The following is a 26,407-nucleotide window of genomic DNA, read 5'->3' as shown; positions in this document are numbered from 1 at the left end:
TCTGTAAAATAAGGGTCCTTCCACTTCAGGCATTTTATGAAATGGATGAGAACTTGGCTCTGGTTAAGAAAAAAAAATGGCCTGTACACACAGTGAGATACTACTGCACACTCACAAGTTGGCTAAGATTAAAAATACTGACAACAGCAAATGTTGATGAGGTTGTAGAGCAACTGGAACTCTTATACATTGCTGGTGGGACTGTAAAATGGTATAACCACTTTAGGAAAAAGCTTATAAAGTTTCTTATAAAACTCAGCATACCCCCTACCTTATAACCCAGAAATTCAACTCAATATTTACAAAGAGAAATGAAACAAGTTCACAAAAAGATTTGTATAAGAATGTTCATAGGAGTTTTATTTAAAGCAAAACTAGATATGGCCCAATGACCATCAACAGGAGAATGAACAGATGAATTGTGGTATGTTCACATGGTGGAGTCCTACACAAGAGTAAAAAGAACAAACTACTGATATATATAATGGTATGAGTCAGTCTCCAAAACTTCATGTTCAATGAAAGAACCAGACAGAAAAGAGTACAAATTGTATGCACGTATATAAAGTTCTAGAAAAAACAAAACTAATAGATGGTGGGAAATAATAAGAACAATGCTTGCCCCTGGGGGTTAGGGCAAGGATTGACTGGGAAGGGGCTGTGGGAACTTTCTGGGGAGGGGTGAGAGGTTTGGGTCACACAGTTTTTTGCATTTGACAAAATTCAGTGTCAGCCCCACTTACAATTTATGCATTTCAATACATTCATATACTTTTTTACATAAAAACTGTAAACACATATTGATATTGCATTGCTGAAATGTTTTCTTGAAATGCATAAAAAATAAGATGAATTAATGGATGGATAGAGGGTTAGATAGATGGATAGACACGATAAAGTGAGTATATAAATGCTAATGGTGGGATCTACGTGGAGGATATAAACTTTATATAAAGTTCCAGACTTTTAATAAACTTTCATAAAAAGTTTGCTATAAACTTCTTTCAACTTTTCTGTCTTTGAAACTTTTTAGAGTAAAATGTTAGTGAAAAAGGTGGACCCATCTAAGTTTAATACAAAATCCATCAGCTTCACCACTCCCATTTGATTTTTTTAGACCAATGATATGAAAAATAAATTAATCTTAGAAATTTAAAGCGTACATATAAACTCATCTCCTACTTGCATTTTTCTGTCTCTGAACACCTGGAAAAGGATAACTGATGACTGAGTAAATTATTCCTTATTCTTATATGATTACTAATCATTAAAGATGCCTTGGGACTAATAGTACCAACAATCAAGACAGGCTTGATACGGATTCAGCAAACACTTATTGAGCTGGACCATGTGCCAGGCATTGTGCCACGTGGTTTCTTCTGCCTCATCTTCAAAACAACTCAACAGAAAGTAGACATCTTTTCAACCATTTTACAGACCTCATACCAAACTCAGAAATGTTTAGAAATTTAACCGTGGTCACAGAGCCACTGAAATGGTCTTCAGTGACTATTATTTCTCTCCTTCCAGAAAATGCACCCACTCTTCCTATCTTAAGATTAAAAACCCTTATAATGTAACCACAGCCAGCCCTTTGGATGCAGCAATTACAGGCATATCTCTATTTATTGTGCTTCACTTTATTGAACTTCACAGATACTCCGTTTTTTTCAAATTGAAGGTTTGTGGCTGTTCCTGTGTTGTCAGATGATAATTAGCATTTCTTAGCAATAAAGTATTTTTAAATTAAGGTATATACATTGTTTTTTAGACACAATGCTATTGCACCCTTAACAGACTACAGTATAGTGTAAACGTAACTTTTATATGCACTGGGAAACCAAAAAAATATATGTGACTTACTTTATTGCGATATTAGCTTTTATTACGGTGGTCTGGAACCGAACCTGCAATATCTCTTGAGGTCTGCCTGTAAGCTAAAGGATAGTTGCATGACAGGGAGAGGCCAATCAGAGGCCTTCTCTGGGATTTTCTAAATTGAGAGTAGTAAATGAACATCTGGCTCTTTCTTATAAATCTCAGGCTCTAAGCTCATAGGTTTGAGGATAGTGGGGGTCATGAGTCCTTGATGTGAAGAATACTTTATGCCAGGATCTCTATACACACCTTCCCATTCAAACCTCACAGGAACCCTATGAGATGAGAACTTTCCTTTTCCCTTCTTGTGGATGAGGAGACTGAAGGTCAGAGAGGGTAAGTCGATTTCCCAAAGGAACACAGCTAATGAGGGGAAGATTCAAAACCAGGCTTAGTCACCACAGGATAGGCCTAGAGGACTCCCCGGTGGGTCCAAGGGGTCAGCCTGGAGCTCACAAGGCCCCCTCCAATGCAGAACTGCACTGGTCAGAGCTGTCTACTGCCTTTAGCTCGGACCCCCAAATTCACAACACCAAGCAACTGCTTAACTCCCAGTAACCAGAGCAACCCACCTAGAGACCTCTGAAGGATCTCCCTGGTTCTCAAGTCCTAGACAACACAGTCTGCCGTTGCTTCTGCACAGATTCCCTTCCTGTATCAACAAGATGCCGAGCTCAGGATCTGACTGTGGTTATGGGGAAGTGAAGGAATGAATTCTCAGTTCTGGGGGACTTTGTTCCCTATGGCAGCCTCTCGGATGCTAGTCAGTCACAGTGAACTGAAGGCAAAAAGGACGTAACAGGAATTGGCTTTGGGAACTGGACTCTTAGATCTGAATCCAAGCTAGACTGTGCCAGTTTATCTCATTTGATTCTTAGAGGTAACAGCAGTCCCATTTTACAGATGAGAAAACTGAGGTCAGAAAAGACTTTTAAACTCGTCTTTATGACCTCTTTACTCCATGTAAGCTCCAGTGCTAGGCTTTCTATGTATTTGACTCACATTCTTGCCCCATGATAGGTACGGCCCATCATTCCCATTTTACAGATGACAGAACTGAGGTTTGGAGAGGGAAGTGACTCAGCCAAGAGATGGCAGAGCCGGGATTTGAAGCGACAACTCTAGAGCCTGTGTATCTGATGCCTTGCTCACCTTCCCAGGAGCAGTTCTGCTGGTTCAGATGTAGGAATGGATTGTGGCTGCGGCCTTTCTGACCCACAGGCACGAAACTGAATCTGTTATCGACATTTTAAAATCCAAGGTTTTTTTTGTTTTGTTTTTTTTAATGCTTAGAAGTTTTGTGCTGCCTTCAGATAAAAGAAAGAAAACGTCATGAGGTCTATCTCCCCCACTGCCCACTCCTTCCCTAACACTCACCTGTTAAAAAGTCCCTCGATGGACCCATGGGCCTAAGCCTGGGCTTTGCTGGCACCTACAGCAGCTGAGATGCGGCCACCGCAGGCCACGTGCTGCTAACTGTATTACAGATTTCAGGGGGAGAGGAGGGGAAGCAGAGGGGAAAAGCGACTTTCGCCAGCTCTCCAAATGGTCCCGCCCACTAAGTCTTACTGCGTAGAAGGTGCCAGATCAGATTAGAGTCACCAGTTGCCACATTATCCTGTCTTGACTTCACTAACGCTCATTAAGCTCCGAAAATCCCTTTTACGATGTTTAGGACACCTCCAGAGGAGTTTGCTGTGTAAATATTATTCCACCATTAAATCCTGCTACAAGGCCGCCGTCAACAAGTGGGATTCGCGAAGGTTCCGCCGAGGGGGCTCCACGGGGCGCCTGTGAAGTGCGGCCAAGGGGCTCCGCCAACAAGCCAGCGCGAGCGATAAAGGCCCCCAGTTCTCCCACGGAGGCCTCCTGCCACTTGGGCCTGCTTAACGGAGCGGCCGCTGGGGCACGATTTGGGTTGAGAATCAAACACACCGTCGGGGGCCCCTGGGAGCCAGGGCCTGCCTTGGACAGCTGGCGTGCACGCTGGACCCACTCCGGAGTAGGGGCCTCGCGGGCGGCAGCGCACTTGGCGGAGGCTGGGGTCTGGCGCCCGTCTCTCCCGCCTCGGCAGCAGATGTGGGCATCGGTCTCGGGGAGGCGACTTTTCCCAGCCGGAGGCCTCTTTGCCTTGGCTGTCCTTTCGTCTGCACGCCTTTATTAATTAATGTATTTGGAGGAGGGAAATCGCTCCATTAGGAGCCATGGATTATTGCGGATGGATAACCTCTCTGACTCAGCAGATGCTGCTGCGGCTGGCGCGGCTGTCACTGCTTTTTTGTTTTTCTTTTTCTTTCTTTCTTTCTTTCTTTTTAAATCTAGTCAATTTCTCTTTTCAGCTGATTTGCAGGTTGCACTCCTGGGAGATGGTGACAGAAGATGGTGGACTTACATACGGAAATTGAACGACGCGGCGCCCGGCCTGGCTTGGGGTGGACACTCATTGTGCCACGAATGACCTTTGAACCCCCTACTCTGTGCCAAGTGCTGCTCTAGGCTCTGGGGACCCAGCAGGGAGCAAGACAGGTATGGTTCCTGCCGCGTGAGGTCACCGTCTAGAGCTCTGGCTGTGCGGAATCCAGCAGTGTCAGTAAGTCCCGGCACACAGTGGGTGCACAGTAACCTGGGGGCGATGTAATGCACGCACAGCCCCTGGCACTGTGTCGGGCACATAGTAATTGCTCAGCTAAGGCTAACTGTCTCTCTCATTCTCTCTTCGGAGGTTGGAGTCCCAGGTGAGTCATTTTTTGCAGCTGTGTGACACTGAGATCATCCCTTTCCCTCTCTGAGGCTCAGTTTCCCCATCTGTGAAGTGGGGCTTATAAAACGTGCCATATGGAGATGTTGAAAGCGTTTGTTTATCCTCATGGGCTTGTGTGACATACAGTTATTGAGCACCTACTGTGTGCTGGGTGCTGAGGGTTTAAGCAGTGATTGAGATCTGGTGCCTCCCTTGTGTTTCATAGTCTGCTGAGGAGTTAACAGGTAAATTCAACGACCCCTGCTCGGTGCTGTGATGGGGTAACTCAGGGACACTGTGGAAGCCTCGATGAAGGGCCCTTAATGTAGCCTGCGGGGATCAGCAAACTATGGCCCACAGGTCAAATCCGGCCCATTGCCTCCTTTTGTACAGTTCCCAAGCTAAGAATGGTTTTTACGTTTTTAAATGATTGTTTTAAAAGTCAAAATAGTATTTCATGCCACATGAAAACTATAGGAAATTCAACTGCCAGAGTCCATAGATAAAGCTGTATTGAAAGCCTGCCGTGCCCACTTGTCTATGGATTGCCTACGGCCACTTTTGAGCTATGATGGCAGAGTTGAGCTGTGGCAACAGAGACCATGGGTCCCACAAGGCCTAAAATATTTACTGTTTGGCTCTTTACAGAATGAGTTTGCCAACCGTTGTCCTCGGGGAAGTCGAGGTGTGAGCAAAGAGCTGAAGGATGGGTAGAATTGGTCAGTTTGGGGTGGTTGGAAGGGGCAAGGAGAGATCTGCTTTGTGGCTTGGAGAAAAAGCCTAGCATCTTCGAGGCTGATGGAAGTGCCATGAGGTGAGCTGCAAAGCACCATCGCAACTTGAGTATTGGGAATAGTGGAGGACAGGTCCATTGACAACCTATAGGAGAAAGTACAGTGGAGTAATACTGATACTAGGTCTCATTTATGATGTAATTATTAGGCCCACTGCTGTAGTTCCCCTAACAGTCTCATATTCAGTCCTCCAAATGGACCCGAGTGTTGAGATCATTAACCCACTTCACAAATGAAGAATCAGGAGCTCAGAGAAGCACAGACGCCTGGTCAGGGTCACACTGCAAAACACAGATCAGAACCCCAGGCTGCATTACTCAAAAATCCATGTTCCAAACCCACACCAGTAAACCCAGACATTTCACTGCCCGTATCCTGCAATGTTATACAGCTATGCGTTGGTAAAAAGAAAGGAAAAAAAAAATCAAAATGAAACTGGGCTAGAATCCAAAGGATCTTTGCAGCCATTCCTCACCCCGCCCCCTACCACATCCTGAATGTTGTTTTTTCCAGATCCCCCCCATCCTGGGGCTCCTCTGAAATCCAGCCACATTACTGGCAAGGAGAAAGGGGGGTGGGAAGCTAGGCTTCCCAGAAAAGCTAGCAGAGGAGGACTCTCTGAAATGGGTGGAGAGATGCATGTTGAAGGCGCAGTGTGTTGGCAGCCCCGGCTCCCGGCAGCTGTTGGCTGCGCACAGAATAAACACAAACGGATGGATGGGTTCGGGCTGGGAAGCCACCTCGCCTCGCGGGCTTCAGGCAAAACCGAGAGGTGCTGGATGACAGGCCTGCCAGCTGACGGGAAGTGACTTGGGTGTGGGGTTTGTGCTTTTGGCTGCTTGGCGCAGGTCTGAGCACCACCGGGGCAGCGGTGAGAGAGATGGGCGGTTCTGGAGGCAGGCACTTCCTGTCTGTGCGTCCTTGGGCGAGATGGTTCATCCACATGAGCTCAGTGTCATCATCCATAAGTGGAGATAACGGTACCTACCTCTGGGGACAGTTGTGCAGTGGGCACCATGGGGAACCGCCCAGATCCCCAGTGGCTGGGGTACCGTTGTCAACAAACAGCTGCAGCTGTCAGCCAGGGACAACCCAGCTCCAGAGACCCACCTTCCCAAGGTCACATCCAAGGACCGATCACTGCAGGGTGTATAGGCCTGCACGACTCCAAAGGGCCAGCCTAGCTCCAGGGCTGCCTGTGGAGCTGACCCAGGCTATTGTCCTACCTGCATCAAGGTTCAACTTCTTCCTCCATCCACTTTCCCTCTTCCCTCCCCAACACAAGTGCTATCCAAAGAGTCTTGCTAATAAATGGCATGCATGCTAAATTCTGTCCTACATGGCATCCTGGGCACCTGACCTGGGGCTGTTTGTTTGGAAAGTGCCCATGGTGAGTAGGGGTTCAGTACATGTAGAGAAACAAAGGGAAGATGAGAGCTACAGTGAGAGCCTACTTCAAGGTGTCCAAATTCCTTTTGATTTCAAAGACAAAAAATGTGTGCCCTCTTCTGCAGTGCTGGTGTCCACAGAGACATTTGTACTACTTGATTGCCATCACACACTGAAGCCCAGCTAGGCACTGGGCATGCCCAAACAACCAAAGGGATCATCGTTCCCAAGTGACAGATGTGAAGACTGAGACCGAGAGAAATAGAGTGATGTACCTACAACTCGACAGAGTGTCCCCTGTGATCATTTATTCATCCATTTAGAAAATATTGAATGCTGGGCTCTGGGGTCCCTCACAAAGCTCAGAGCCAAGGAGGGAGACACACAATGAGCCAGCCGAGCCACGATAATGACAAATGTCTAAGACCAATGATGACTGACAAGGGCAGTGTGTGATTTGGGGGTTGGAGTGGGGGACCCAAAGGCAGCCAGGGTGAGTCACAGAGCAGGACTGGAATTCAAGTCTTCCAACTCTGCACCAGCAGCTACCTGGCAAATCTCTGTTCAAGGGGGTTATATTGAAGAGGCTGCGTTCTCAGTTGTTCCCTGGTTTCTCCCCAACTCTGCTTAAGAGCTAGCCTAAGGACTTCCCTGGCCATCCGGTCCAGTGGTTAAGACTCTGCGCTTCCACTGCAGGGGGCACGGGTTTGATCCCTGGTCGGGGAACTAAGATCCCGCATGCTGAGGCCAAAAAAAAAAAAGCTAGCCCCAAATGCCCCACCCTCTCTGCAACCAAGAAGCCCACATCCCTTCCCCCAGTTTCTCCTCCGTCAATCCAAGGCTGAGCAAACCCAGTTGCTTTCAAAGCAAGATGACCAAGTTTGGAAGAGACTCTGAGCCCTCTCTTCCCTCTGCATGTCTCCTGGTAAGTGGGCAGCCTCTCCTTCCAGGAATCAGAGCCAAAGTCATCTTAATTGTTCTCCTGTCTCGTAGGCTGAAGCATCTGTTCCCCCCATAACCTCCGTCCTGCACTCAGGCACCCCACCCGGGTCTTTTTTCCTGGCAACACCAGGGAGCTTTCCCAGCCTAGGGAGGAGTCTCTGAGGGTCACAGCTCAGTGGCAACTATTGGATTCCTGGCAAAAGCCAGGTTCAGAGAGGGAGGGGGAGCCAGAGAGAGGACGGGCAGAGCCGCAGGTGGACAGTGGGGTGTGCAGGAAACTGGCCCCAACTTCGAAGCTGCAGCTGGGAGAGCACTCCCAAAGGCAGCTCAGGCAACATCGGGCTTGCAGTGCCTACCAACACAACTCCCAGAAGGTCTGGCCCCTGCCTACCCAAGAAGCATCCTGGCCAGCCCAGGGTTTTAGTGTCCCTCCCTTAGACCTTTCTCCATGTCAGAGAGCTTTTCACAGTGAAACGTAATTATGGGTTGACCTGTCTCCTTCTCTCTCCAATCTTTGAGCCATTTGAAAGCAGGGACCACCAGGTTTGACTCATCCTGAGGTCACCAGAAGTTAGCTCAGAGCCTGGCATATAGTAGGTGCTTTGTCACTGCCTGAGTCCATGAGGGTTTCCCCTCTCTCTCCATCTCTTGACTTCATTCTTCAAATAGGCCTCAAATGGTGGCTGGGATGGCCATCAGCCTCTCTGGACTCAGATGCCCCTTGCCTGGAAGCCCATCAGGAGAACAAAAACTAGGGAAGATTCTCATTGGTCCAGATTGGGTCGTGGGTTTCTCCCTGAAGCATCACATGACCTGGGGAAAAGCTAGCTCTGATTGGCCAGCTCTGGGTCAGGTGTGGCTCCTGTGGCTGGGAGTGGGGCCAGCCACATCAGGACCACTGGGCATAGGTTTCCCACAGGAGAGAGGGGTTCTGTGGCTAGTGCAGATGAGGGTATGAGACCAAGAGAGACAGTGGATCTCCACCAAGCACCGTAGTTCAATCTTGGGGAAAAAAACTTTTGTTTAACCAAACTATCTGATTGTTTTGTGGAGTAACTGGTAGTTTTCCCCAGAAGGAGAAATTCTAAAAGCTCTCATACTCAGAGCCTATATTGGGTTATGAATGCATCCAGTGGATAGCCAACAAATATTTAAACCTGAGGCTGAGGGGTGGGCGGGGGAAGAGTGTGAAAGACCATGAGTGATACAACAAGAGGCCCGGTCCTGTCGCTCAGCACAGTCTGGACCTCAGGATGGCCATCTGTGTTTGTAAATAAAGTTTTATTGTAAAACAGCCACTCACATATTGCTTACAGCTGACTTCACACTCCACCTGCAGAGCTGAGTAGCTGTAAGGGAGACCATCTGGCCCACGAAGCCAAAAATATTTAATAGCTAGCCCTTTGCAGAAAGTTTGCTTGTCCTTGCGAGAGAGAGAATTGGAGGCACAAGAGTGTCATAATCCACTCTATATTTTAAGAAGATGAATTCTACACTCTAGACAGGGTAAGGAGATATTTTAAAGATTGAGTCTGGACCTTGCAGGTCATATGGATGTGGTTTGATCAGTTGATAGTGGGCTCTATCACAAGTGGGGGTCTCCAGGAGCCGACCCTGAGACAAGGAATCTGTGCAAGGAGTTTATTTGGGAGGTGATCTCCGGAAGCACCCTTAGGGAAGAGAGGAAGTGAGGCGAGGAAGGGAGGTGGCCTTTAAGGGGGGCAGTGTGTACAGGTTGCCATTCTGGGTGAATGGAGCTCATGCCCACTGTGGGCTCTGGGAGCAGTGTGGATCGCACACCTGTGAGGCAAGAGGGAGCCAGGGTATTCATAGACTTAAGTGCTGAGACTAAGACCGACTGAGCCAAAGTTGCCTGAGTTCCAGCCTTTGCCCTGCCTGTTACCAGCTGTGGAGCCTTAAGCAAGTCCCTTTTGCTCTCTGGGCCTCAGTTTCCCCATCTGTAAAATAGGAAGGTTCTAGGAGTCCTTCCAGCTTGGAGAATCGATGACTTTCTTGCCTTATCCCAGACTGTCCCAGGCCTGACTATTGGGTGTTTCTGATGACCTTGGCTTGTCTCCTGGTCCCTCCAGGACCCAGCTGGAAGTTTCTTTTCCCTCTCAATGTTCACAATGTGATTCTGACACACCTTCTAATCTCACACTTTTGTTTTCCTTCGTGCACTGGAATTAACCCAATGTCCCCATGTCTGGTTATGCATCTGCAGTAACCTGGTTGTTGATTAAATGCAGAGTCCTGGAACCTTCCTTAAGACCCACTGAGTGCGAATCTCAGTGCAGGAGGGCCCTGGCATCTGCATTTCAGCAAATGCCCCTGGGGATGCTAAGGCTGCTAATGGTTGTGATTCTGTGCAAAGGTTCCAGGCTCAGGCTGGCATCTTTGACTTGCCATGTGGTTTTGGGGAATCAGCTACTCTCTCTGATCCCTATTTCTATCACAAACACGGAGCTAACCGTATGCCCCACCTTGTGGCAGGGTGAGGCTTAAAGGAAACACTGCGTATAGAGCCGTCAGCAAATTCAGGCTACCCTGGCCATCTTTATGTCAGGTCTGAGTCCTGCCTACCAGCTCAGGAGTGTGTGAGATGTCACAGCTGTTTATTTTCCATAAATCAACTTAATTTCTATTTTCAGCCCCCATCCCATTGGGCTGGAGGAAAACATAACCTTGGACAGATATTCTGAATGCCCAGTCCCCACCATACCCCCGGGGTGTTGCCACAGCCAGGGTCTTGGATATGAAACACCAGGAAACCATGGATCCTGTTCAGTTTTCTGCATTGGCTTTGCCCACCCCCAAATGATGACACCGGAGCTGGTGACCAGCTGGAATAAGATGGGAAGACAGAAACGATGCACTGTCCACCGAAACAGAAACACACACATACGCCCAGCAATTTAGATTCAAAATATCGTCCAGACACATTGCCTCCACCCCACCTCACATTGCCTATTTGATTAGACCTTTCCTGAAACACCAAGGAGGAGGGTTTTATTGGGTGGATATGGTTAAAGGATAATTTTAAAGTAAAGCGAGAATCACGACTCTCGTGCAATTACAAAATGAACATGTGTCGAAGAGTGTAGTTAACTCATTAATGAGGGAACCAGAAAGATGGCACAACTGGTTCAAAGGAGATTTCAAACAACACACACATATACAGTCAATCAGAAAGGCTGGGATTAATTTACAAGGAGATGCAAAATTGGTCGATAACTTTAGGGCAATAATCAATTGCATTCCGCTGGACAAAATGCATCTGCATTTCTATGGCATGAGTCATTCGTATTACTATCAGTTTTGTTTTTTTTTTTAACTTAGAGTTATAAAATAGCTCAACGACAGTGAAAGGCACAATAACCCCTAGGGCTGTGCAAGGCAGAACATCCAGCCATCTTTTATTTCGTTTTTTGCCTGTATCAACGTCATTCACAATTTTTCCTGACCTTATGATACTGCCACCACCATCCCAGAAGAGAGGAGAGAAGCTGTTTCATGTCTCCCAAGGCTCCGTTTCTTAATCTGCAAAATGGTCTTGGTAAGAGCCCTTGACAGCCCAGGGACAAGAGCCCGGCTGTGACACATACAGTGAGAGGGGGGAATCGTGTCAGGAAAGGGTTCTCAATCTCAGACACGCGTGTGTCCGTCCTTCTTGATTTTGGCCACATCCTTGTTCTACCTTAAAAGAGTTAACTATTTTCCTTTACAACAATTCTGATTGGATAATACCCACGAAATCAGAGGCTGAGGTGCTGGCTCTATTTATTTTACCTTAATACATACTAAAGTAGACATACAGCCATTGAGATAAGAAAAGTAAGTTCATCCTTGTACCTACTAATCCAGGGCTTGAGGGGAAACCCTGGATTAGGAAGGTATCGGGCAAGAAAGGAAATAGAAGCCGGCACACAGGCTGTCATAGACACATATCACCGCCACCTCCACCAGGCTCTACAAATCAATTTACAATTGGCAAACCCCATCCTGAAAGAAGAGGGAGGGCAAATGAAACCCTATCGAAGGCAGGACTTAGAAGCAGAGACCAAAGGCTGCCCCGGGGAGGGGTTGTCATCCTCTGGACTGTGGGTGGCAGCTCCCTGTGCCTCCGTGCACCCCTCCCCCAAGCCCCACACGCCCCCCCACCTGCCCCTCAAATTCCCCACCGGCTCCTGCTCTGCACCTTTAGATGCCCAGATAGTGGCCCCCTCCTGTGATTCATCCGGCTGGAATGTGGGAGTTCTCACATTGCTGGAGCTGAAGCCTTTTAATTCCCCTTCGTGATGAATGGGCGAGGCTCTCAAATGAAATGTCGAGGCTCTGTGTCCAGGCCCGCCGTACTCCCCCTGCTCAGCGTAATTATTTCTGTACAGAACGTGTCAAGTGCCCCCGCTTCCCGGGAACTTGTTTTGCATGCAAACATTTGGTGATTAAGTGAGGCTTACTTAATTAAGCACTTTGTAATGACTCTTAAACCAAAGAAGGGTGGATTAGGAGTCCGATTCGTGCTGGTGATGTAAAAAGCGCCTTCGCGTCAGGAGAGGCAGACAGGGATCCAGCCTGGGGAACAGAGTAGGGACTGCAGCAACTGGGACAGAACCATTCATTCATTCACTCATTCACGTATTCGTGGAGCACATCCAGGAGCCAGGGTGTGTGGTGAATAATATCAATATTAATAATGCCAGGCATGGGGCTAGGAAGTCTGATGAATAACATTACAATGCATAGGAACAGATAACACTTGTTGAGAGCTGGCTTTCGTAGACACTGTGCTGCTGCCACACATAATAATAATATTAATAACAATATTAATTGCTTATTTACCTAGTTGTGGTCAGACTCCCCCATAGTGATGTACAGTGAATTCCCTGATGTCTCCTGGTTACCCTCTGCCTGATTTTGATGTGGTCCTTCAAGGCCTGGAACTCTACTGGTTTTCTGACCGTTACCTTGGCCTTCAGAAACAGCCTCCTCTTTGTCACTGTCTTCCCTACTCAAAGTTTCTCACCCACCAGTGACTCACTTTTCCCATCTGTATAATGGGCAGTTTCATGTGGATCATCTCTAAGTCTCTGTCTGATGCTTGAGGGTCTTTGGAGGAAGGAATGTCTCCTCTGCTTTGGGGACCACAAGAATAACAGTGGCAATTACAGGACCTTGGCTATCAGGTGCAATGTCAGAGAAGGCTTCAGAGCCCAGCCTTGTACAGCTCTGAACCAGAGCAAGGTTGAGCCTCATCTTTGATCTTCAGAAGCTGTGTGACCTTTATCAAGTGGTTTGCCCTTTCTGAGGCACAGACCCCCTCACCTCTCAAATGACTGCTGTGAGCCATCTGTACAGGCTCATGGGCTGTAAGGCCCCTTTAAAACTCTCTGCCTGGTGGCAGAAGCCATTGTTTCCCAAACCTGACCCCACAAATATACCCCAAAGTGTCCACTTCCCTACTTGTCTTTGTTTTCTCATTTATATCATAACCTGGAAAAAATGCTTTATAACCTGTATGATCATCTTATAACCAAGGACTTCTATGGGACTTCGGAGCCTGGATTGCTATGTGCTTTCACAATTGTGAGCCTGCTGCGTAAAGACCAAACAGCCTCACAGTGTGGTTCCAATGAAGATTTTGCAGGTGTTTTAAGGGTAGGATGCAGAGTTGCCTCATCAAGTGCCAGATACAAGCACGGTGGTCTTCAGGAACAAGGAGTCTCAGCCCCACAATGTAGCATGAGACTCACATGTGAGTGGACGTGTCACTAGACCCTAGTTCTGCACGACTGATGTGCAGTCATTCACTGACACTGAAGGTGGTAGGAAATACACAGTGAAGACCTCTCTCTGTTCCTGATGCCAGCAGGAATTGTACTAGGTGCTCGTTAAATGATTTCGAAAATCTGTTTCATGCAAAGCTGACCACCATCTTGTCTACTCAAGTGATGCAACATTAAGATCAGTAGATTGAGTTAAATGTGAGGTCTGATTATCCTGAGCTAACAAGTAAAGTTTGCCATTTTAGACAGCACCTCAATCCTAAAAGTCATTCTCTGCTTCGGAAGTATACAAGCCAACAGACCTTGAATGTGGCAACCACTGTTACTCTCTTACCCGAAGTCCATTCTCCCTTTCTTCCCTAGTGACAGGCCCCTTCTTTTATCTGAGGTGCTGATATGCCCAGCTAAAAGGTTTCATTCCTTGCTTCCCTTAGGTATGCATTCCCTTGCCAATGCATCATAAGCTGAGGTCATTAGGTGGTATTTCTGACCAGGTTCTTTAAAAAGGGTAGATGTACCTGAGAGGCATGCTTCCTTCTGTTTTCTTCTTGCAGGGAGCTCAGATGCCATAGCTGGAACCACAGCAGCCACATTGTGACTATGAGGCACCTTGAACTAGGTGACCATGTGCTAAGGATGTTAGTATAGAAAAGACTAGGCATTCCCTCATTTCTTTGACACAAGTGAAAAATAAAACCTCAACTCATTTAAAGCATTGTCATTCTGGATGCATTTTATTAGTCCTCATTGCCATTCCCAACTGATAGAGTTTATATATAGAAGCAGATCTAGAATGCCATCTTTCTATATTAGACCTGGCATAAGTGGTTTAGATTCAAGGAAGCAGTATCTTCTGCCATATTAAAATAATGTTGATAACTTAAATTCTGTGGTTTCATAGTTATGTTTATACTTATAAGGTGAAGGGGCTTCCTACAAAAATAAGATATAAGAAGTTTATATGTTGACTTACATTTGTGTCAATTTTAAGTCAATTTTAAAATAAAGTGACTTAAATCAATAGTAGGGACCTCTTCATTTTCACTTCTTAAAAGAGGCCCATACATTATTTGAGCTCAAGAAGTGCTGGGCCTGGGACTTCCCTGCAGCTGTGGCCACAACTCCTTTTGTACACCCTGACTCGCTGGAGAAAGTGAAGCAGAAGAATCAGGAATTCTCATTAGCAGGTGAGAAGAACTCAAGCTGGTTTGACTTGAAGTGAGGGTGGGAAATAAAAGAAATGCTTTCTTGAGTTTTGAAAAACTTTCCCACCCAAGCCAAGGCCCAGCAGCATTTGTCTTCTCAGGGTTTCCTGGCCCGGAGCAAGGCCGGAAGGCAGAAACTCTGAAGCACCTTGTGAGAGGCTGTTTTTATAGCGTCCCCTGCAAGTGCTGGCCCGGGAAAGGTAGGGGCTCCAAGGGAAACCCTGCCTGATGAGATTTCCAGCTCCAAGCAGGTGGAGCTGCTGTGACTGAGAACAAACTCATCACACATCAGGCCAGGACTTACTGCTGGCCAAATCATGTCCCTTGGTGGCCCCCATCTCTTCATCTGTGAAACAGGACCATGAGACCAACAGGGCTCAAAGGGGCATCCATAGACGGAAAAAACGCGATAACCCGTGTTCACACAGGAGATACCTAGGAAGGGTGAGGGCTCGTGTTAGAGTTAACTTAGCTTGTTTAAGGTATTTCTTTTCCTTCCAAAGGGATACTTATTTTACCTTTTGGTTGCAAATGACATTTCCAGGTCCACAGTCACATTCAGATGAATCCAAGTGAAGCCTTGGACTGGGTGTAGATAAATGTAGGGGCCAAGGCTGCACCCTGAAACAAGTTCAGAGGTGAAGGAGACTTGGGTCAGAAGAATCATGAGAAAAAGGACCCAGAACAAATCTTTCCCACTAGTCATCAAGTTTAGGGCAGAGGGTGTTTGTTTTGAGGAGTTATGAGTGGGCAGAGCTATGTGCTGACTTTAACAAGGTAAAGTTGAACAGGAATAAGCCTGAAGTTGTCCTTCTGGGTCCAAGAAGTCAATGATGTAAGTTGTAGTGGCAGCATTTTTTACTATTATTACAGCTAACATTGGGTATTTGCTATGTGCCAGGTATATTGCCAAGCATCTGTATGTGTTACTTTACTCCAAAGAGGCAGTGGATTCCCCCAGCAAGGGGCTGAGTCCAGCCAGGTAAAGCACCAGGGTGCCTGGGGAATTCTGGATGAAGACTGAGTCCCCCGTAACAGACCCATCTGGAGTAATTTATTTATCATCCATCTCTCTAACTAGACTGTGAGCCCCACGAGGGCAGGGACTGTCTCTGGCTGGTCTACCCTGAATCCACCGCTTAGCAGGGCATCTGGCGCATGTAGCGTCTGAGTGCATTCTGTTACATGCACGAATGCAGGAATGAATGAAAGCCAGTCTCTTAGCAGACATTCAGGCCCTTAGTGGCATGTTAACCTCTCTGGTATTCCCACACCAACCTCGATTCTGGTGTGATTCAAAACGTAACAGCCGTGTCATCCAAGATGGCACGTGGGCTAAGAGTGTGGGTCTAGAGTCATAGTTCTACTGGCTTTGAATCTCTGCTCAACCAATCTACCAGCTGGAAGACCCTGGGCATGGGAACCAAGCCTCAGCTTCCTCCTCTGCAAATAACAATAGAACTTAAGGGAAGAGAGACGTTGTGAAAGTTAAATAAGATATGTATGCAAAGCCCTCGGCACAGTTCTTGGCCTAGAGTGTGATATTGTGAGCTATTGTTATTGTTATTTGTGGAGTTGAACTTTTGGACCTAGAGCTAGGCTTTTCATAGTTCTCTGTTAAATTTCACTTTGCAAGATCTGGTACAATCTCCAATCACTGGAGATCCTTTGGGGACCTGAGTCTGTTGCCCATCAGGAGCCCACTCTCCCACATTTGATCATGAGTACTTGGTGTCTCCTCCCAAACCACCAAGAAAACAGGAGTCCATGGTCAAGGCAGAGCCACATGGGTCCTTCTGATGGAGCGGCTGTATTTCCACAAAGGCAAAAGCAGGGGTGCTAAACAAATGTGATGAAATGGAGTTGGCCTCACAGACCAGGCAAAGAGGGAGCACAGATTTGATCCAGAAGTCCCCAGAGAGGCTCCAATCATGGCCAGCCTTGACCACATCCATCTGGGTTCTGGGCATTGGGCTAAGGACCACGTGCCTTATCTCATTTAATCTTCACAAGGACCTGAGAGATGACTTCTATGATTGTCCCCATTTTATGGGTAAGAAACTTAGGCTTGCGGAGTGCAGAGTCACACAGGAAGTGGCCAAATGGGATCCGAACACAGTTCTGTTAAGTTGAAGCTTTTAACCCAAGATTTAAGTCATGCCTGACTCAAAGGCTTTTATTAGAGGTTGGCTGCTGTCCGCTTGGCTATGGGAGTCAAGGACTCTGGGGTTTGCAGAGTGACACCACAGGGCGTCTCGAATCCCACCTCGAACTCGCCCACCGTCACTCCTGTGGGCTCTCCCTACAGGGCGGGCTGCCTTGGGAAACACCGACTTCCCAACTGTGTGACTCCCCGGCTTCGATCACACTTACGTGGATGAAATGACACTCCCCTCCAGGGACCAGCGCAGCAATTTGTTTTGGCCGCGTTCAAAGCCAAGCTCAGTGGTGAGGGCCTGATTTCCCACACCCTGGAGTGACTCAGAGCATCAGAGATGAAATGAAAGGTTTCGAAAGAGAGAAGATGGAGCCCTGCCTACATTCAGATGTGTGGTGCCAGAAATTTATTGCCATGCATTCTAAACGTGAGAAATGGGAGCCAGCCTCGGAGCCTGACAGTAGGGAAGTGTTTCCACATCAGCCGCTCTTTTGCATCTATTTTAAGATAGGTGCGTTCATTTATTCTATGTTCTGTTGATTCATTTACTCATCAAGTATTTGACCCCCTACTATGTACAGAACGCTGGGAAAGATCCTGGTGATGCAGCAGGGGACGGGATGGTGGCATCCCTGGCCTGGGGGAGCATCAGTTCATCAGAGCAGACCAGCAATTCATGGGTAATTCCAACACGCACAGGGCTAGGGAACATACAGGTGGCCATCCCATCATGGGGCCTCCTAGCACGATTACAGGGTAAATTTAATGACCTGGGAAAATCCTTATGCTAAAACATTAAGTGAAAAAGCAGGCTACAAAATTTCTCATGGAGCAGAATTCCAGCTTTATTATAAAAATATATGTGTACGTGACTAGGGAAAAAGACTCATAAGGAAATGCATAAAAACGTCAACAGTGGTTATTGCAGAGTTGCGGGAATTTAATATTCTTCCTTTTACCTTAACACAAGGCTCCGGTGCTCAACCACAAGTAGGTATTCATTTCATTTTATAGGTTTATATACATTTTAATTATAAAGTAATTTATACTCATTGGAAAACTCCAAAGTCCCTAACTCCCCTCTCCCCACTCAAAACCCCATTATTTTATTTATTTATTTATTTTTGACTGCGTTGGGTCTTCATTTCTGTGCGAGGGCTTTCTCTAGTTGCGGCAAGCGGGGGCCACTCTTCATCGCGGTGCGCGGGCCTCTCACTATCGTGGCCTCTCTTGTTGCGGAGCACAGGCTCCAGACGCGCAGGCTCAGTTGTTGTGGCTCACGGGCCCAGTTGCTCCACAGCATGTGGGATCCTCCCAGACCAGGGCTCGAACCCGTGTCCCCTGCATTAGCAGGCAGACTCTCAACCACTGCGCCACCAGGGAAGCCCAAAACCCCATTATTTTAAAGTGTGATGTGCATCCTTCAGGTCACACCCTCCCACACGCACGCACACACACACACATATGTACTGCACTCTTATAGTATCACTTTGTTTCTGTTTTGATTTGTATTCTGTTTATAATATGGTTTGTTTCCTAATTAAAGAAATACATATTTACATAAATATACATATACATACACGTATATATAATTTCTGCAACTTTCCCTTAACAATATATTTTGATCGTTTTTTCATAACAGCACATGTAGATCTACCCCGATTCTTATTAACAGCTGCAGGGTATTCCAAAGTACAGCTGTAGCGTGATTTACTTAATCAACCCCCTAGTGATGGACATCCTTAGATAAATGTCTTTGCATATCTGTGCAAATGTTTTAGAGGACAGATTCCTACAATCAGGCCTCTGGCTGGGTCACTGGGTGTGGTCTGTTTTTAATCAGTTATTAAATTAGCATTGAAATAACAATCATACAGTCTAGGTGAGTAGAAGAAAAGAGCTAAACACTCACAACAGTACTTCTTGGTCCCATTTTATAGATGGAGGAACTGAGGCCCAGGGAGGGCCGCTCCTGGCCAAGGTCATGCAACAAACAAGTGCCACGGCCAAGTCTAGAAGTCGGGACTGACTGCCATCAGGGGCTCTTTTCTCCCTCTCACCCCTAGGTCTATACTCACCTGGGCTGGGACCCCAGAGATCTCTCTGCATCCCTCCCTCCAGGCCGCCCTGTCTTTGTCCACAGCTGGTTTATTGACAGCACTTTCAATGTGTGGCCTTGTGGCTGGAATTATTGGCCCTTAATTGAATTGAAAACAAAAGGAGATTGAGTTTTATGGGGAGCGGGAGGCCACGGGAGGGGGGAAAATCAAATGCAGAACAAGCATGAAAGGTTCTCAGAGGAAGCTCAGCTGCAGGTGGGAGTGTGGGCTGCCTCGGCTGTTTATGGAGCCGCAGAACTTAAGGTCAGTCCCTCCCAGGGGGCCCTCTGTTGTCTCCCCCCCAACTCCACTCCAACTGGATGCTGTCCTCTCCCAGGGTCCAAGATGCAGACTCTGTGAAGCACCTGTACTCCCTCCCATGCAGCGGGACAGAATAGGACACTGGCTCCTGGTGACTCAGGCATCTTAGGTCTGGCTGCCTTAGGTGAGCGAGGGAGGCCAGCCCCTCACTTCAGGAGCCAGGTCTGGGGAGAAAGCACGTCTGCATCATCAATCATCTCCACGCCTCTTCATAGGCCCTCTGTAAGAAGGCGGAGCAGACAGTGGGAAACAAGTCCAGGAAAGTCCCACCACCAGATAGCAGCCTGCTGTGGACTGGATTATGTCCCCTCCACCCAATTCATATGTTAAAGTTTTAACCCTCAATGTGACTGTATTTGGAAATAGGCCTATAACAAGGTGATTAAAGTTAAATGAGGTCATAAGGGTGGGGCCCTGATCTGGTGGTTTGTGTCCTTATAAGAGACACCAGAGCGCTTTCTCTCTCTCTCCCCTCCCCCCACCTTCTCCATGCACTTGCAGCAAAGAAAGACCATGTGAGCACATAGCAAGAAAGTGACCATCTGCGAGCCAGGACTACAGTCCACACCAGAAACCGAATCAGCTGGAAACTTGATCTTAGATTTCCAGCCTCCAGAACTATGAGAGAACAAATTTCTATTCTTTAGGCCACCCCGACTATGGTATTTTGTTAGAGCAATCTGAGTAGACTAAAATATGGCCCATCCAGGACCTGAACTCAGGGCTCCAAATTCCCAAGCCCAGTGCTTTCCCCCCGCCATTTTTATCCATTCGTCCCTCTGTCTGGCGTGTGTTTCTGTCTGCAGACTGACTTACTCCAAGGTTGGACTCAGAGGTTATAGATTATTTATTTCCGTTTCCCAGGGCTCAACTCAATGCCTGGCACAGCCTTGGTCCTCAGAGAGCTTTGCTTAATGAAGAGATGCATGTTTATAGAAACAGATAAATATTCATGGAGCCAAGAATGTCACTGGGAGCGGGGGCAGGGGATGGGGATGAAATGGCCTCTCCGAGGAGGTGCTCACTAAAGGAAGAGAGAGGTGTGAGCTGCAGCCAGCATGGTAGCCATGGACGGAGGGGCATACCAGGCAGAGGGACGACGTGAGCGGAACCAAGGCGACTGGAAACTCAGAGGCTGTTCCACCGGAAATAGCAAATGGCTTTCTGATCAGCCAGAGAAGAGTGGATGAGAACCAGAGGGTGGCAGAGGCCGTATTGGGAAACCCGTGTGCATGCCAAGGCCAAGGGATTGATTATGACCCCATGGGATTTGATTCTTCAACTCGTCTTGCAGACCCTGGAGGGACTCATGGCATATTCTTACAGGAACAAAAAACCACAGGATAAACACAGTGCACCTTCCTGGAGTGTTAATTACCTTTTTAGGGTTATTATTTATAACTATGAGATTTGCAACCTTGCAGGTGGCTAAGCACGCAATCTCTGGAGTTCCCATCTGAGTTCAAATCTTCCTTCAACTTGCTGGCTGCATGACCTTGGGCAAATCATTTCACCTTCCTTGTGTCAGCTATCTCATTTGTTAAGTGTAAATAAGCACATAAAAACCTGTATTTGGGTGTTTGTAACACTTTATGCATAAAAGCCCCAGACTGGAAACAACCAGGATGTCCTTCAGCGGGTGAATGGATAAACTGTGACACATCCACACAATGCAGTACTACTCAGCAACAAAAAGGAAGAACTGGGGATACCCACATCAACTTGAGTGGATGTCAAGGGCATTATGCTGAGTGCAGAAAGCTACTCAAAGCTTTATGCTGTGTAATTCCATTTATATAATATTTTTGAAGTGACAAAATTACAGTGATGGAGAACAGATCGGCAGTTTCCAGGGACTGGGGTTGAAGGGAGTGTGTGACTGTTACAGGGTGGTCTGAGAGAGTTTCTTTGTGGGGATGGAGCTGTGTGTAGTCTGAGTGTGATAGTTGCTTTTACTCTATAGCTGTGATAAAATGTCATAGAACTGGGTGGATAGATAGATGATATTACCTATATATCTATACATATACACATATATACACAAACACACACACACAACATGAGATAGATGGATAGATAAATATATGATATTATCTATCTATCTATACATTTACACATATACACACACACATACACACAACATGAGATAGATGGATAGATAAATAGATGATATTATCTATCTATACATTTACACATATACACACAAACACACATGCACACAACATGAGATAGATAGATAGAGATGTAAGGAGTGCATGTACAAACTGATAAACTCCAAATAAGGTGTGCAGCACTGTAGCAAAGTCAGTTTCCTGGTTTTGACAATGCACTATGACTGTGTAAGATAACTATCGTCATCGAGGGAAGGGTACGTGGGAACTCTTTGGCCTATTCTGGCAGCTTCTTATGAGTCAAACTATTTCGAGCTAAAAAGTTATTTTTAAAATGCAGATAGTCACAGTCTCTACCTTGCGATGTGGATGACACAAGATGATTTGTGTAGGGTATCTGGCACCCAGCAAATATTCTAAATATTTCTAGATATGTTAGCTTTTTGCAAAGGGGGTTGGTAGGAGACGGATTCTGGGAGCTTCGCTGAAGCTGACAGTATTTCCTGATGGAAACTCTTAAGGCCAAAAGAGAATTCAGATTTAATCTCTCAAGAAGAAGGAGAGAGAGAAAGAGAGAGAGGGAGAGAGAGGAGCTCTGGTTTGTGTATGAGCCTACATTCCCCGTCAAGCGACGCCTCCAGACGCTTTGCAAGTTCCTTGCGCAACATCTGTTAATCCCGTGATGTCAAGGCCCGAGCTCACCGAGCCTGGGAAATCGCTGCTGTGTTTTACTGACTTCCCCACAGTTGGCAGTTTCCCTCGGAATCGCCGTGTTAATCAGAAACACGCCGTCCATATTGTCAACACTTCGCTTAACCACTTCTATAAATTCAGCATTACTGTTGGAACGGTCCCGAGTTGATGGATGAAATCGGTGGTGGCCCCAGACAGCCCAACCCCATAAAACAAAGTCAGGGCATGAGGCTCTAAAGAGGGAGACACTTGACGTTCACCGGGACACGTGACATGGCAATGACTCACCTCTGGGCTCGAAAGCATGGCAGGTCCCACAAGGAAACAGGCCCAGGAGCAAGGAAGGTCTTCAGGTGGTATCCTGACAGGGAGATTATTGGAGGAGTCTCTGCCCCATGGATTCGGGTGATGCCTGGAATGAAGCCGGGGGACAAGAGAAAGTGGAGGAAGCTTGGGGAGAAGGGAGTCCATGAGATGGCATAACTGGTCCACCCTGGTCCAATCACGCCCGTTCTTTTGAAGCACGTGCTTTGATTGGCTGGTGGCCGCCAGTGATGCAGGTGGGTGGGATGCATCCTTCCTTGGAGCATGGCCTTCCACACATTCCTGAATAGGAGGTACAGAGGTGTCTCCATCTGTCCTTCAGTCTGTCTGTTATCTGCCTGGTGTCATGTGCTGACCACAGGCCTGGGATCTGGCAGACCCAGTCTGAGCTTTGCCCCACCCTTGGGCTGGGACACGCACAAATGGGAGTGTTTCCATTCACTCCTTGAGTGCCTACTGTGTGTCAGGCCAAGTGCCAGGGAAACCACAGTGAACAAGATGACTATGGGGCTTACCTGGTGGCGCAGTGGTTGAGAGTCTGCCTGACAATGCAGGGGACACGGGTTCGAGCCCTGGTCTGGGAAGATCCCACATGCCGCGGAGCAACTGGGCCCGTGAGCCACAACTACTGAGCCTGCGTGTCTGGAGCCCGTGCTCCGCAACAAGAGAGGCCGCGATAGTGAGAGGCCCGCGCACCGCGATGAAGAGTGGCCCCCACTCGCCGCAACTGGAGAAAGCCCTCGCACAGAAACGAAGACCCGACACAGCCAAAAATAAATAAATAAATTAAAAAAAAAAAATATATATATATATGGTATTTAAAAAAAGAGAAAAAAAAGATGACTATGGTTCTGCTCTTCATGGCCTCAGAGGGGGTGAGGCAGACGGACATTGGCCAAGTAATTAATGCAGAATGCTAGAACAATCTACAAGAAGGGCCCCAGACTTAGTTTGGGGGATTGAGGAAGGCTCTCCCAAGGAGGTGATATTTAAGTGACACGCAGAGGATGAGACAGGGGTGGGTTAAGAGCAAAGAGGAGGGTTGCACGCAGAAAGAATAACCCTGAGTCTGGTAGGACCTTGGGGCTTCCAGGGTCTGGATGAAGTTTGGAAGGTTGGAGCCCAGTGAATGAGGAAGAAGTTGGTGTGGGGAGAAGTTGGAGGGACAGGCCGGGGCTGGACCACACAAACTCCCAAGGCTTTTGATTTCAGTGGGGAAACTGAGGCCCGCAGCGGGCCAGTGATATGGGCAACGTCCAAAGGCCTTAGCTCATGCCTTGCAAAGCTAACCAAGATGGTGGCCTGCATCCATTGCCCACTCCTCTCCCTTCATCCCCGCTCCAGAGGGGAAAGGCTGGCTGGACAAGGCATATTCCTCAAGACTGAGGCAACGGAGACGTCAAGCAACTCTTGTCTTCAAGCAGCCTCCTCCCCCCAGACTTTCAGACCCTCGGAGAGGGGCCAGGCTTCTGACTCCCAAGAAGAGGCTGCCCAGAGGCGCTGGCCCTTCTCCTCCCACACTCCCCCGTCCCAGCTCCCCAGGCCAGCAGCTCTCCCTTCCACATCCTGCCCACCTCGTCCAACATTTTCCAAGAGCCTGTTTTTCCAGAAACACGAGTTGAGCAAAACAGTCTTCCTCCCTGAACTTGAGTCTGAAATAATAACCCCAAGAAACACACACTTTCTTGGAAAACCTTTCAGAGCCTCCCGCTGCCTTTGGACACGTCAAAGCTGGGTTTGTTAAAATAATAATCTTTAGGAACTCAAGCCTCTCGGCCGCCAAATGCCTTGCATAAGAGTATCACGCACCTCCATCCCTGACCCAGAAAACTGGGCCATGAGCTGATGTCGCCCGGCGTCCAGAGTGAAATCACTCGCTCTCTCTTTTTCTGTCTTTCTTTTTTCTTTTCTATCTGTCTCTCTCTCTCTCTCTCTCTCTCTCTTTTTCATGTACAGATGGCTTCCTGAATCTTGCAAGGTCTTAAGCATCTGAGTGATGTGCTCCCGGAGACAGGATGTTTTGAACAGGGTTGTACTTGGGTTGGGGGCTGGGGCGGGGGGAGACTGAGCAGGCCGGAGGCTCTGGAAATTGTGAAGCCTTTGGATTTGGTTTCCACTGAGAAGCATCCAGCAGGACAACAAGGGGGCATCCAGTCCAGCTGACTAGCTGTAACAAGTGTCTCCCTCAATGCCTGCATGACAGACTCGTGCGGTCGCCATCTGCCCGAGCAAAGTGGCCGCCTTCGGTGTCTTCACCAGCCATTTGCAGGAAGAAATCCACATTTCCTAGTTTAGCTGGTGGTGTGTAGTCTCTTGGGCTCTGGAGTTGGGGGGTCCTGGGCAGGATCTCTGGCTCTGGTGCTTACCAGCTGTGTGACTTGGGCAAGGGACCTTGCCTCTCTGATCCCCAGTTTGCTCCCCTGTAAAATGGCAGAGTTAAGAGGATCTCACTCAGGGGTTGTAGTTAACATTCGGGAAGGTGCTTGGGACAGAACCTGCATGCTGTGCAGTGAGAGCCCACTGGGTGACAGGATGCTGAGGAAGCTGTCCGCCACCCTGCCCCGGGTGGCACCCAGGATTTCCTCTAAGTGGCCGTGGGAGGAGGAAGCCTCTGAAGGGGGTTGGTGGAGAGGGCGGGGAGGTACGCAGGCAGGCTCAGCTGGCCTCTCACATCTGACCTTCGCAGTGGCTGGGTTTCCACCATTGAAAGCTCATTTTTTTCTGCCTCCAAGAGTCCCCTGCAAAATATCAATCCCCTCCAGAGGGATGGAATATTTATGGAGCATCAGTTATTCTAGAGACTTGGCAGCCCAGATAACAACCCAGGGAAGCACCTACTAGTCATGTCCCCATTTTAGAGATAAGGAAACTGAGTCCCAGAGAGTTTATATCAACTGATGAAGCCACACAACTAGCGAAAACTGGAGAGCCTGGAAATAAAGCAGGTAATCTGATTCCAGAGGCCCTGGGCTAACCACTTACCTTCACTGCCTCCCAGTGTGTCCTCAAGCAACTTTTATTCCCATCGCCTGTGTTGGGGAGGGGGCTGCTTATTACCTGGCACGAGCTCTGAACTCAGTTCTGGGTTCTCATCCCAGCTGTGACCATTCCTTGCTGTGTGGCTTTAAGCAAGTTGCTTTCCCTCTCTGAGCCTCCGCTCCCCCATCTTGAAAATGGGCATAAAAATAATACCTATGTTTAAGTGCGTAAAGGGACACAATGAGATGACCCACATAAAGCACCAGACACATGGAAGATACTTTACAAAGTAATCTAAATGGTGATTCTCTTCCTTTTACAGAGTGAATGGATACACTTATGGCCCAACCACTTAGAGAGTATTTTTGTCCAATCCAGTGGAGTCTCCTCTCCTCTTTTTTTCTTCTCAACCTTTGCTCAGAAGCTAAATCAAAGCTGAGTGCTGGTCCCTGACAGGCGCTGCCTTCAGCCAGCCGCCAGTGGGCATCCAGCGTGCTTTATGGGCCCTCTGCCTCTGCAATTAGCGCCTCGGCCTCAGCGGGATGTGCTGGCCTGAAGGCCAGGCAGCATCCTCTTCTCTCAGTGGCACCAACTCCTAGAACCCAGACAGCTGCCCCATGTCCTCCTTGAAGCCGGGAGAGATCTGAGGTACTTCTCTGGACAGTTAGGCACCCCATTTTCACCTTTGGAAAAGAGCACTGGGCTGGGTGTCCCATGCGTGGGCATCAAATCAAGTCCCTGGTTTTCAGCCTGAATTTGTGTTATTGTTGTTGTCTTGTTACGGTTTTAGCAGAAGGATGCTTTTTAATTTAAATTAAATCATATCTTCCAGAGATGCTATATAGATGTAGTCGGTGCTGCCCTGCCCATATCTGCTTGTCATTCACTGTCCCTAAGCCCACTGGCCATTTAGCTGGCTACTGCCTTTGCCCAAGGGCTCTCTCAGGCCCACAGGACACACTGGGCCTGGGCAGTGGGTCAGGCCAGG

At 47.8% G+C, this 26,407-nt stretch overlaps 1 long non-coding RNA gene across 4 annotated transcripts in view; it reads left to right on the top strand.

The window, feature by feature from the left end:
- LOC137776261 (uncharacterized) overlaps nucleotides 1–26,407 on the top strand; it is a 370,431-nt gene that overhangs the window by 286,662 nt on the left and 57,362 nt on the right. For all 4 annotated transcript variants that reach the window (XR_011076189.1, XR_011076182.1, XR_011076184.1 and 1 more), the window contains one exon: nucleotides 4,218–4,404. This is a non-coding gene — a long non-coding RNA (uncharacterized lncRNA). The remainder of the gene's footprint in view (nucleotides 1–4,217; nucleotides 4,405–26,407) is intronic.

The sequence above is a fragment of the Eschrichtius robustus genome, chromosome 14, assembly GCF_028021215.1.
Source record: "Eschrichtius robustus isolate mEscRob2 chromosome 14, mEscRob2.pri, whole genome shotgun sequence".
NCBI classification, from domain to species: Eukaryota; Metazoa; Chordata; class Mammalia; order Artiodactyla; family Eschrichtiidae; genus Eschrichtius; species Eschrichtius robustus.
This window is presented reverse-complemented; position numbering and strand designations above follow the sequence as displayed.